Source organism: Notamacropus eugenii, chromosome Y (genome assembly GCF_028372415.1).
Source record: "Notamacropus eugenii isolate mMacEug1 chromosome Y, mMacEug1.pri_v2, whole genome shotgun sequence".
NCBI lineage: Eukaryota > Metazoa > Chordata > Mammalia > Diprotodontia > Macropodidae > Notamacropus > Notamacropus eugenii.
The window spans coordinates 8,588,914-8,603,085 of NC_092880.1; positions in this window are offsets into that span (position 1 = coordinate 8,588,914).

Below are 14,172 nucleotides of genomic sequence, written 5' to 3' on the forward strand. Positions count from 1 at the left end.
TATTATGATTCTCTTCCACATGTCGCACTTCAATGGCTTCCTGAAATCAGGATTCCAGATTGAAATTACACCTTATCGATAAAAGTTTGCTTTCTATGTACACTTGTAAATTTGTGTTTCAAATAACACTTCCAATTTCAATTTCAAAATTCCAATTCTACATTCCACTTCCAAATTCCACTTCCAAATTCCAGTTCCAAATTGAAGGTGCAAATTCCACTTCCAAATTCCAGTTCGGATTTCAGATTCTAAATTTCACTTCCAAACTCCACTTCGAAATTCCAATTCTAAATTCCGCTTCCAAATTCCACTTCCATATTCCAGTTCTAAATTCCAATTCCAAATTCCCATTACAAATTCCAATTCGAAATTCCACTTCCAAATTCCACTTACAAAAACAAGTTCTAAATTCCAATTCCAAATTCCAAATCTAAATTCCAATTACAAATTCCAATAACAAATTACACTTCTGAATTCGAATTTCAAATGCCACTTCTAAATTCCCGTTCCAAATTGAAGTTCCATATTCCACTTCCAAATTGCAGTTCGAAATTCCAATTCTAAATTCCACTTCGAAAATTACACTTCTTTATTCCAGTTCTAAATTCCAATTTCAAATTCTGATACCCAATTCCACTTCCAAATTCCAGTTCCAAATTGAAGGTCCAAATTCCACTTCCAAATTCCAGTTCGGATTTCAAATTCTAAATTTCACTTCCAAACTCCAGTTGGAAATTCCAATTCTAAATTACACTTGCAAATTCCACTTTCATATTCCAGTTCTAAATTCCAATTCTAAATTCCCATTCAAAATTCCAATTCTAAATTATACTTCCAAATTCCGCTTCCATATTCCAGTTCTAAATTCCAATGCCAAATTATGATTCCAAACTCCACTTCCAAATTCCAATTCCAAATTCTACTTCTAAATTCCAATTCCAAATTCTACTTCCAAATTTCAATTCTAAATTCCAATTCTAAATTTCACTTCCAAATTCCAGTTCCAAATTCCAGTTCTATATTTCAACTCTTAATTTCACTTTAAAATTTCAGTATCAAATTCCACTTCTAAATTCCAATTCAAAATCCGAGTTCCAACCTCCAATTGCCAAACGCAGGTCGAAAATTCACTTACACAATCCCGTTCCAAATTTCCCGTCTGATTTCCTTTTGAAGTTTCTGATATTATAATTCTCTTCCACATGTCGCAGTTCAATGGCTTCCTGAAATCAGGATTCCAGATTGAAATTACACCTTATCGATAAAAGTTTGCTTTCTATGTACACTTGTAAATTTGTGTTTCAAATAACACTTCCAATTTCACTTTCAAAATTCCAATTCTACATTCCACTTCCAAATTCCAGTTCCAAATTGAAGGTCCAAATTCCACTTCCAAATTCCAGTTCGGATTTCAAATTCTAAATTTCACTTCCAAACTCCACTTCGAAATTCCAATTCTAAATTCCACTTCCAAATTCCACTTCCATATTCCAGTTCTAAATTCCAATTCCAAATTCCCATTCAAAATTCCAATTCGAAATTAGACTTCCAAATTCCGCTTCCATACTCCAGTTCTAAATTCCAATGCCAAATTCTGATTCCAAACTCCACTTCCAAATTCCAATTCCAAATTCTACTTCCAAATTCTAATTCTAAATTCCAATTCTAAATTTCACTTCCAAATTCCAGTTTCAAATTCCAGTTTTACATTTCAACTCTACATTTCACTTTAAAATTTCAGTATCAAATTCCACTTCTAAATTCCAATTCAAAATTCCAGTTCCAACCTAAAATTGCCAAATGCAGGTCCAAAATTCACTTACACAATCTCGTTCCAAATTTCCCTTCTGATTTCCTTTTTAAATTTCTGATATTATAATTCTCTTCCACATGTCGCACTTCAATGGTTTCCTGAAATCAGGATTCCAGATTGAAATTACACCTTATCGATAAAAGTTTGCTTTCTGTGTACACTTGTAAATGTGTGTTTCAAATAACACTTCCAATTTCAATTTCAAAATTCCAACTCTACATTCCACTTCCAAATTCCACTTCCAAATTCCAGTTCCAAATTGAAGGTCCAAATTCCACTTCCAAATTCCAGTTCGGATTTCAAATTCTAAATTTCACTTCCAAACTCCACTTCGAAATTCCAATTCTAAATTCCACTTCCATATTCCAGTTCTAAATTCCAATTCCAAATTCCCATTCCAAATTCCAATTCGAAATTCCACTTCCAAATTCCACTTCCAAATTCAAGTTCTAAATTCCAATTCCAAATTCCAAATCTAAATTACAATTACAAATTCCAATAACAAATTACACTTCTAAATTCGAATTTCAAATGCCACTTCTAAATTCCCGTTCCAAATTGAAGTTCCATATTCCACTTCCAAATTGCAGTTCGAAATTCCAATTCTAAATTCCACTTCGAAAATTACACTTCCTTATTCCAGTTCTAAATTCCAATTTCAAATTCTGATACCCAAATCCACTTTCAAATTCCAATTCCAAATTCTACTTCCAAATTCCAATTCTAAATTCCACTTCCAAATTCCACTCCCATATTCCAGTTCTAAATTCCAATTCCAAATTCCCATTCAAAATTCCAATTCTAAATTCCACTTCCAAATTCCACTTTCATATTCCAGTTCTAAATTCCAATTCCAAATTCTCATTCCAAAATGCACTTCCAAATTCCAATTCCAAATTCCACTTCCAAATTCCAGTTCTAAATTTTAACTCTAAATTTGAGTTCCACATTTCAGTATCAAATTCCACTTCTAAATTCCAATTCAAAATTCCAGGTCCAACCTCCAATTACCCAATGCAGGTCGAAAATTCACTTACACAATCCCTTTCCCAATTTCCCTTCTGATTTCCTTTTCCAGTTTCTGATACTATAATTTTTTCCACATGTCACACTTCAATTGCATCCTGAAATTATGATTCCAGAGTGAAATTACACCTTATCGATAAAAGTCTGCTTTCTAAGTACCCTTGTAAATTTGTGTTTCAATAAAACTTCCGAATTCAATTTCCAAATTCCATTCTACATTCCACTTCCAAATTCCAGTTCCAAATTGAAGGTCCAAATTCCACTTCCAAATTCCACTTCGGATTTCAAATTCTAAATGTCACTTCCAAACTCCAGTTTGAAATTCCAATTCTAAATTTCACTTCCTAATTCCACTTCCATATTCCACTTCTAAATTCCAATTCTAAATTCACATTCCAAATTCCAATTCTAAATTATACTTCCAAATTCCGCTTCCATATTCCAGTTCTAAATTCCAATGCCAAATTCTGATTCCAAACTCCACTTCCAAATTCCAATTCCAAATTCTACTTCTAAATTCCAATTCCAAATTCTACTTCCAAATTCCAATTCTAAATTTCAATTCTAAATTTCACTTCCAAATTCCAGTTCCAAATTCCAGTTCTACATTTCAACGCTAAATTTCACTTTAAAATTTCAGTATCAAATTCCACTTCTAAATTCCAATTCAAAATTCCAGTTCCAACCTCCAATTGCCAAACACGGGTCCAAAATTCACTTACACAATCCCGTTCCAAATTTCCCTTCTGATTTCTTTTTGAAGTTTCTGATATTATAATTCTCTTCCACATGTCGCACTTCAATGGCTTCCTGAAATCAGGATTCCAGATTGAAATTACACCTTATTGATAAAAGTTTGCTTTCTATGTACACTTGTAAATTTTTGTTTCAAATAACACTTTCAATTTCAATTTCAAAATTCCAATTCTACATTCCATTTCCAAATTCCACTTCCAAATTCCACTTCCATATTCCAGTTCTAAATTCGAATTCTAAATTCCCATTCAAAATTCCAATTCTAAATTATACTTCCAAATTCTGCTTCCATATTCCAGTTCTAAATTCCAATTCCAAATTCTGATTCCAATCTCCACTTCCAAATTCCAATTCCAAATTCTACTTCTAAATTCCAATTCCAAATTCTACTTCCAAATTACAATTCTAAATTCCAATTCTAAATTTCACTTCCAAATTCCAGTTCCAAATTCCAGTTCAACATTTCAACTCTAAATTTCACTTTAAAATTTCAGTATCAAATGCCACTTCTAAATTCCAATTCAAAATTCCAGTTCCAACCTCCAATTGCCAAATGCAGGTCGAAAATTCACTTACACAATCAAGTTCCAAATTTCCCTTCTGATTTCCTTTTGAAGTTTCTGATATTATAATTCTCTTCCACATGTCGCAGTTCAATGGCTTCCTGAAATCAGGATTCCAGATTGAAAATACACCTTATCGATAAAAGTTTGCTTTCTATGTACACTTGTAAATTTGTGTTTCAAATAACACTTCCAATTTCAATTTCAAAATTCCAATTCTACATTCCACTTCCAAATTCCAGTTCCAAATTGAAGGTCCAAATTCCACTTCCAAATTCCAGTTCGGATTTCAAATTCTAAATTTCAGTTCCAAACTCCAGTTTGAAATTCCATTTCTAAATTCCACTTCCAAATTCCACTTCCATATTCCAGTTCTAAATTCCAATTCTAAATTCCCATTCAAAATTCCAATTCTAAATTATACTTCCAAATTCTGCTTCCATATTCCAGTTCTAAATTCCAATTCCAAATTCTCATTCCAAACTCCACTTCCAAATTCCAATTCCAAATTCTACTTCTAAATTCCAATTCCAAATTCTACTTCCAAATTCCAATTCTAAATTCCAATTCTAAATTTCACTTCCAAATTCCAGTTCCAAATTCCAGTTCTACATTTCAACGCTAAATTTCACTTTAAAATTTCAGTATCAAATGCCACTTCTAAATTCCAATTCAAAATTCCAGTTTCAACCTCCAATTGCCAAACGCAGGTTGAAAATTCACTTACACAATCAAGTTCCAAATTTCCCTTCTGATTTCCTTTTTAAGTTTCTGATATTATAATTCTCTTCCACATGTCGCACTTCAATGACTTCTTGAAATCAGGATTCCAGATTGAAATTACACCTTATCGATAAAAGTTTGCTTTCTATGTACACTTGTAAATTTGTGTTTCAAATAACACTTCCAATTTCAATTTCAAAATTCCAATTCTACATTTCACTTCCAAATTCCAGTTCCAAATTGAAGGTCCAAATTCCACTTCCAAATTCCAGTTCGGATTTCAAATTCTAAATGTCACTTCCAAACTCCAGTTTGAAATTCCAATTCTAAATTCCACTTCCAAATTCCACTTCCATATTCCAGTTCTAAATTCCCATTCAAAATTCCAATTCTAAATTATACTTCCAAATTCCGCTCCCATATTCCAGTTCTAAATTCCAATGCCAAATTCTGATTCCAAACTCCACTTCCAAATTCCAATTCCAAATTCTACTTCTAAATTCCAATTCCAAATTCTACTTCCAAATTCCAATTCTAAATTCCAATTCTAAATTTCACTTCCAAATTCCAGTTCCAAATTCCAGTTCTACATTTCAACTCTAAATTTCACTTTAAAATTTCGGTATCAAATTCCACTTCTAAATTCCAATTCGAAATTCCAGTTCCAACCTCCAATTGCCAAACGCGGGTCGAAAATTCACTTACACAATCCCGTTCCAAATTTCCCTTCTGATTTCCTTTTGAAGTTTCTGATATTATAATTCTCTTCCACATGTCGCACTTCAATGGCTTCCTGAAATCAGGATTCCAGATTGAAATTACACCTTATCGATAAAAGTTTGCTTTCTATGTACACTTGTAAATTTGTGTTTCAAATAACACTTCCAATTTCAATTTCAAAATTCCAATTCTACATTCCACTTCCAAATTCCAGTTCCAAATTGAAGGTCCAAATTCCACTTCCAAATTCCAGTTCGGATTTCAAATTCTAAATTTCACTTCCAAACTCCACTTCGAATTTCCAATTCTAAATTCCACTTACAAATTCAACTTCCATATTCCAGTTCTAAATTCCAATTCCAAATTCCCATTCAAAATTCCAATTCTAAATTATACTTCCAAATTCCGCTTCCATATTCCAGTTCTAAACTCCAATGCCAAATTCTGATTCCAAACTCCACTTCCAAATTCCAATTCCAAATTCTACTTCCAAATTCCAATTCTAAATTCCAATTCTAAATTTCACTTCCAAATTCCAGTTCCAAATTCCAGTTTTACATTTCAACTCTACATTTCACTTTAAAATTTCAGTATCAAATTCCACTTCTAAATTCCAATTCAAAATTCCAGTTCCAACCTACAATTGCCAAATGCAGGTCCAAAATTCACTTACACAATCTCGTTCCAAATTTCCCTTCTGATTTCCTTTTTAAATTTCTGATATTATAATTCTCTTCCACATGTCGCACTTCAATGGCTTCCTGAAATCAGGATTCCAGATTGAAATTACACCTTATCGATAAAAGTTTGCTTTCTGTGTACACTTGTAAATGTGTGTTTCAAATAACACTTCCAATTTCAATTTCAAAATTCCAATTCTACATTCCACTTCCAAATTCCACTTCCAAATTCCAGTTCCAAATTGAAGGTCCAAATTCCACTTCCAAATTCCAGTTCGGATTTCAAATTCTAAATTTCACTTCCAAACTCCACTTCGAAATTCCAATTCTAAATTCCACTTCCAAATTCCACTTCCATATTCTAGTTCTAAATTCCAATTCCAAATTCCCATTCCAAATTCCAATTCGAAATTCCACTTCCAAATTCCACTTCCAAATTCAAGTTCTAACTTCCAATTCCAAATTCCAAATCTAAATTCCAGTTACAAATTCCAATAACAAATTACACTTCTAAATTCGAATTTCAAATGCCACTTCTAAATTCCCGTTCCAAATTGAAGTTCCATATTCCACTTCCAAATTGCAGTTCGAAATTCCAATTCTAAATTCCACTTCGAAAATTACACTTCCTTATTCCAGTTCTAAATTCCAATTTCAAATTCTGATACCCAAATCCACTTTCAAATTCCAATTCCAAATTCTACTTCCAAATTCCAATTCTAAATTCCACTTCCAAATTCCACTCCCATATTCCAGTTCTAAATTCCAATTCCAAATTCCCATTCAAAATTCCAATTCCAAATTCCACTTCCAAATTCCACTTTCATATTCCAGTTCTAAATTCCAATTCCAAATTCTCATTCCAAAATGCACTTCCAAATTCCAATTCCAAATTTCACTTCCAAATTCCAGTTCTAAATTTTAACTCTAAATTTGAGTTCCACATTTCAGTATCAAATTCCACTTCTAAATTCCAATTCAAAATTCCAGGTCCAACCTCCAATTACCAAATGCAGGTCGAAAATTCACTTACACAATCCCTTTCCCAATTTCCCTTCTGATTTCCTTTTCCAGTTTCTGATACTATAATTTTTTCCACATGTCACACTTCAATTGCATCCTGAAATTATGATTCCAGAGTGAAATTACACCTTATCGATAAAAGTCTGCTTTCTAAGTACCCTTGTAAATTTGTGTTTCAATAAAACTTCCGAATTCAATTTCCAAATTCCATTCTACATCCCACTTCCAAATTCCAGTTCCAAATTGAAGGTCCAAATTCCACTTCCAAATTCCAGTTCGGATTTCAAATTCTAAATGTCACTTCCAAACTCCAGTTTGAAATTCCAATTCTAAATTTCACTTCCTAATTCCACTTCCATATTCCAGTTCTAAATTCCAATTCTAAATTCCCATTCCAAATTCCAATTCTAAATTATACTTCCAAATTCCGCTTCCATATTCCAGTTCTAAATTCCAATGCCAAATTCTGATTCCAAACTCCACTTCCAAATTCCAATTCCAAATTCTACTTCTAAATTCCAATTCCAAATTCTACTTCCAAATTCCAATTCTAAATTCCAATTCTAAATATCACTTCCAAATTCCAGTTCCAAATTCCAGTTCTACATTTCAACTCTAAATTTCATTTTAAAATTTCAATATCAAATTCCACTTCTAAATTCCAATTCAAAATTCCAGTTCCAACCTACAATTGCCAAACGCAGGTCGAAAATTCACTTACACAATCCCGTTCCAAATATCCCTTCTGATTTCCTTTTGAAGTTTCTGATATTATAATTCTCTTCCACATGTCGCACTTCAATGGCTTCCTGAAATCAGGATTCCAGATTGAAATTACACCTTATCGATAAAAGTTTGCTTTCTATGTACACTTGTAAATTTGTGTTTCAAATAACACTTCTAATTTCAATTTCAAAATTCCAATTCTACATTCCACTTCCAAATTCCACTTCCAAATTCCAGTTCCAAATTGAAGGTCCAAATTCCACTTCCAAATTCCAGTTCGGATTTCAAATTCTAAATTTCACTTCCAAACTCCAGTTGGAAATTCCAATTCTAAATTCCACTTCCAAATTCCACTTCCATATTCCAGTTCTAAATTCCAATTCTAAATTCCCATTCAAAATTCCAATTCGAAATTATACTTCCAAATTCCGCTTCCATATTCCAGTTCTAAATTCCAATTCCAAATTCTCATTCCAAACTCCACTTCCAAATTCCAATTCCAAATTCTACTTCTAAATTCCAATTCCAAATTCTACTTCCAAATTCCAATTCTAAATTCCAATTCTAAATTTCACTTCCAAATTCCAATTCCAAATTCCAGTTCTACATTTCAACTCTAAATTTCACTTTAAAATTTCAGTATCAAATTCCACTTCTAAATTCCAATTCAAAATTCCAGTTCCAACCTACAATTGCCAAATGCAGGTCCAAAATTCACTTACACAATCTCGTTCCAAATTTCCCTTCTGATTTCCTTTTTAAATTTCTGATATTATAATTCTCTTCCACATGTCACACTTCAATGGATTCCTGAAATCAGGATTCCAGATTGAAATTACACCTATCGTTAAAAGTTTGCTTTCTGTGTACACTTGTAAATGTGTGTTTCAAATAACAGTTCCAATTTCAATTTCAAAATTCCAATTCTACATTCCACTTCCAAATTCCACTTCCAAATTCCACTTCCAAATTGAAGGTCCAAATTCCACTTCCAAATTCCAGTTCGGATTTCAAATTCTAAATTTCACTTCCAAACTCCACTTCGAAATTCCAATTCTAAATTCCACTTCCAAATTCCACTTCCATATTCCAGTTCTAAATTCCAATTCCAAATTCCCATTCCAAATTCCAATTCGAAATTCCACTTCCAAATTCCACTTACAAAAACAAGTTCTAAATTCCAATTCCAAATTCCAAATCTAAATTCCAATTACAAATTCCAATAACAAATTACACTTCTAAATTCGAATTTCTAATGCCACTTCTAAATTCCCGTTCCAAATTGAAGTTCCATATTCCATTTCCAAATTGCAGTTCGAAATTCCAATTCTAAATTCCACTTCCAAATTCCACTTCCATATTCCAGTTCTAAATTCCAATTCTAAATTCCCATTCAAAATTCCAATTCGAAATTATACTTCCAAATTCCGCTTCCATATTCCAGTTCTAAATTCCAATGCCAAATTCTGATTCCAAACTCCACTTCCAAATTCCAATTCCAAATTCTACTTCTAAATTCCAATTCCAAATTCTACTTCCAAATTCCAATTCTAAATTCCAATTCTAAATTTCACTTCCAAATTCCAGTTCCAAATTCCAGTTCTACATTTCAACTCTAAATTTCACTTTAAAATTTCAATATCAAATTCCACTTCTAAATTCCAATTCAAAATTCCAGTTCCAACCTACAATTGCCAAACGCAGGTCGAAAATTCATTTACACAATCCCGTTCCAAATTTCCCTTCTGATTTCCTTTTGAAGTTTCTGATATTATAATTCTCTTCCACATGTCGCACTTCAATGGCTTCCTGAAATCAGGATTCCAGATTGAAATTACACCTTATCGATAAAAGTTTGCTTTCTATGTACACTTGTAAATTTGTGTTTCAAATAACACTTCCAATTTCAATTTCAAAATTCCAATTCTACATTCCACTTCCAAATTCCACTTCCAAATTCCAGTTCCAAATTGAAGGTCCAAATTCCACTTCCAAATTCCAGTTCGGATTTCAAATACTAAATTTCACTTCCAAACTCCACTTCGAAATTCCAATTCTAAATTCCACTTCCAAATTCCACTTCCATATTCCAGTTCTAAATTACAATTCCAAATTCCCATTCCAAATTCCAATTCGAAATTCCACTTCCAAATTCAAGTTCTAAATTCCAATTCCAAATTCCAAATCTAAATTCCAATTACAAATTCCAATAACAAATTACACTTCTAAATTCAAATTTCAAATTCCACTTCTAAATTCCCGTTACAAATTGAAGTTCCATATTCCACTTCCAAATTGCAGTTCGAAATTCCAATTCTAAATTCCACTTCGAAATTCCACTTCCTTATTCCAGTTCTAAATTCCAATTTCAAATTCTGATACCCAATTCCACTTCCAAATTCCAGTTCCAAATTGAAGGTCCAAATTCCACTTCCAAATTCCAGTTCGGATTTCAAATTCTAAATTTCACTTACAAACTCCAGTTGGATATTCCAATTCTAAATTACACTTCCAAATTCCACTTTCATATTCCAGTTCTAAATTCCAATTCCAAATTCCCATTCAAAATTCCAATTCTAAATTATACTTCCAAATTCCGCTTCCATATTCCAGTTCTAAACTCCAATGCCAAATTCTGATTCCAAACTCCACTTCCAAATTCCAATTCCAAATTCTACTTCCAAATTCCAATTCTAAATTCCAATTCTAAATTTCACTTCCAAATTCCAGTTCCAAATTCCAGTTTTACATTTCAACTCTACATTTCACTTTAAAATTTCAGTATCAAATTCCACTTCTAAATTCCAATTCAAAATTCCAGTTCCAACCTACAATTGCCAAATGCAGGTCCAAAATTCACTTACACAATCTCGTTCCAAATTTCCCTTCTGATTTCCTTTTTAAATTTCTGATATTATAATTCTCTTCCACATGTCGCACTTCAATGGCTTCCTGAAATCAGGATTCCAGATTGAAATTACACCTTATCGATAAAAGTTTGCTTTCTGTGTACACTTGTAAATGTGTGTTTCAAATAACCCTTCCAATTTCAATTTCAAAATTCCAATTCTACATTCCACTTCCAAATTCCACTTCCAAATTCCAGTTCCAAATTGAAGGTCCAAATTCCACTTCCAAATTCCAGTTCGGATTTCAAATTCTAAATTTCACTTCCAAACTCCACTTCGAAATTCCAATTCTAAATTCCACTTCCAAATCCCACTTCCATATTCCAGTTCTAAATTCCAATTCCAAATTCCCATTCCAAATTCCAATTCGAAATTCCACTTCCAAATTCCACTTCCAAATTCAAGTTCTAAATTCCAATTCCAAATTCCAAATCTAAATTCCAATTACAAATTCCAATAACAAATTACACTTCTAAATTCGAATTTCAAATGCCACTTCTAAATTCCCGTTCCAAATTGAAGTTCCATATTCCACTTCCAAATTGCAGTTCGAAATTCCAATTCTAAATTCCACTTCGAAAATTACACTTCCTTATTCCAGTTCTAAATTCCAATTTCAAATTCTGATCCCCAAATCCACTTTCAAATTCCAATTCCAAATTCTACTTCCAAATTCCAATTCTAAATTCCACTTCCAAATTCCACTCCCATATTCCAGTTCTAAATTCCAATTCCAAATTCCCATTCAAAATTCCAATTCTAAATTCCACTTCCAAACTCCACTTTCATATTCCAGTTCTAAATTCCAATTCCAAATTCTCATTCCAAAATGCACTTCCAAATTCCAATTCCAAATTCCACTTCCAAATTCCAGTTCTAAATTTTAACTCTAAATTTGAGTTCCACATTTCAGTATCAAATTCCACTTCTAAATTCCAATTCAAAATTCCAGGTCCAACCTCCAATTACCAAATGCAGGTCGAAAATTCACTTACACAATCCCTTTCCCAATTTCCCTTCTGATTTCCTTTTCCAGTTTCTGATACTATAATTTTTTCCACATGTCACACTTCAATTGCATCCTGAAATTATGATTCCAGAGTGAAATTACACCTTATCGATAAAAGTCTGCTTTCTAAGTACCCTTGTAAATTTGTGTTTCAATAAAACTTCCGAATTCAATTTCCAAATTCCACTTCCATATTCCAGTTCTAAATTCCAATTCCAAATTCCCATTCCAAATTCCAATTCGAAATTCCACTTCCAAATTCAAGTTCTAAATTCCAATTCCAAATTCCAAATCTAAATTCCAATTACAAATTCCAATAACAAATTACACTTCTAAATTCGAATTTCAAATTCCACTTCTAAATTCCCGTTCCAAATTGAAGTTCCATATTCCACTTCCAAATTGCAGTTCGAAATTCCAATTCTAAATTCCACTTCGAAATTCCACTTCCTTATTCCAGTTCTAAATTCCAATTTCAAATTCTGATACCCAAATCCACTTTCAAATTCCAATTCCAAATTCTACTTCCAAATTCCAATTCTAAATTCCCATTCAAAATTCCAATTCTAAATTATACTTCCAAATTCCGCTTCCATATTCCAGTTCTAAATTGCAATGCCAAATTCTGATTCCAAACTCCACTTCCAAATTCCAATTCCAAATTCTACTTCTAAATTCCAATTCCAAATTCTACTTCCAAATTCCAATTCTAAATTCCAATTCTAAATTTCACTTCCAAATTCCAGTTCCAAATTCCAGTTCTATATTTCAACTCTAAATTTCACTTTAAAATTTCAGTATCAAATTCCACTTCTAAATTCCAATTCAAAATCCCAGTTCCAACCTCCAATTGCCAAACACAGGTCGAAAATTCACTTACACAATCCCGTTCCAAATTTCCCTTCTGATTTCCTTTTGAAGTTTCTGATATTATAATTCTCTTCCACATGTCGCACTTCAATGGCTTCCTGAAATCAGGATTCCAGATTGAAATTACACCTTATCGATAAAAGTTTGCTTTCTATGTACACTTGTAAATTTGTGTTTCAAATAACACTTCCAATTTCAATTTCAAAATTCCAATTCTACATTCCACTTCCAAATTCCAGTTCCAAATTGAAGGTCCAAATTCCACTTCCAAATTCCAGTTCGGATTTCAAATTCTAAATTTCACTTCCAAACTCCAGTTTTAAATTTCAATTCTAAATTCCACTTCCAAATTCCACTTCCATATTCCAGTTCTAAATTCCAATTCTAAATTCCCATTCAAAATTCCAATTCGAAATTATACTTCCAAATTCCGCTTCCATATTCCAGTTCTAAATTCCAATTCCAAATTCTGATTCCAAACTCCACTTCCAAATTCCAATTCCAAATTCTACTTCTAAATTCCAATTCCAAATTCTACTTCCAAATTCCAATTCTAAATTCCAGTTCTAAATTTCACTTCCAAATTCCAGTTCCAAATTCCACTTCTACATTTCAACTCTAAATTTCACTTTAAAATTTCAGTATCAAATTCCACTTCTAAATTCCAATTCAAAATTCCAGTTCCAACCTCCAATTGCCAAACGCAGGTCGAAAATTCACTTACACAATCCCGTTCCAAATTTCCCTTCTGATTTCCTTTTGAAGTTTCTGATATTTTAATTCTCTTCCACATGTCGCACTTCAATGGCTTCCTGAAATCAGGATTCCAGATTGAAATTACACCTTATCGATAAAAGTTTGCTTTCTATGTACACTTGTAAATTTGTGTTTCAAATAACACTTCCAATTTCAATTTCAAAATTCCAATTCTACATTTCACTTCCAAATTTCACTTCCAAATTCCAGTTCCAAATTGAAGGTCCAAATTCCACTTCCAAATTCCAGTTCGGATTTCAAATTCTAAATTTCACTTCCAAACTCCACTTCGAAATTCCAATTCTAAATTCCACTTACAAATTCCACTTCCATATTCCAGTTCTAAATTCCAATTCCAAATTCCCATTCAAAATTCCAATTCTAAATTATACTTCCAAATTCCGCTTCCATATTCCAGTTCTAAACTCCAATGCCAAATTCTGATTCCAAACTCCACTTCCAAATTCCAATTCCAAATTCTACTTCCAAATTCCAATTCTAAATTCCAATTCTAAATTTCACTTCCAAATTCCAGTTCCAAATTCCAGTTTTACATTTCAACTCTACATTTCACTTTAAAATTTCAGTATCAAATTCC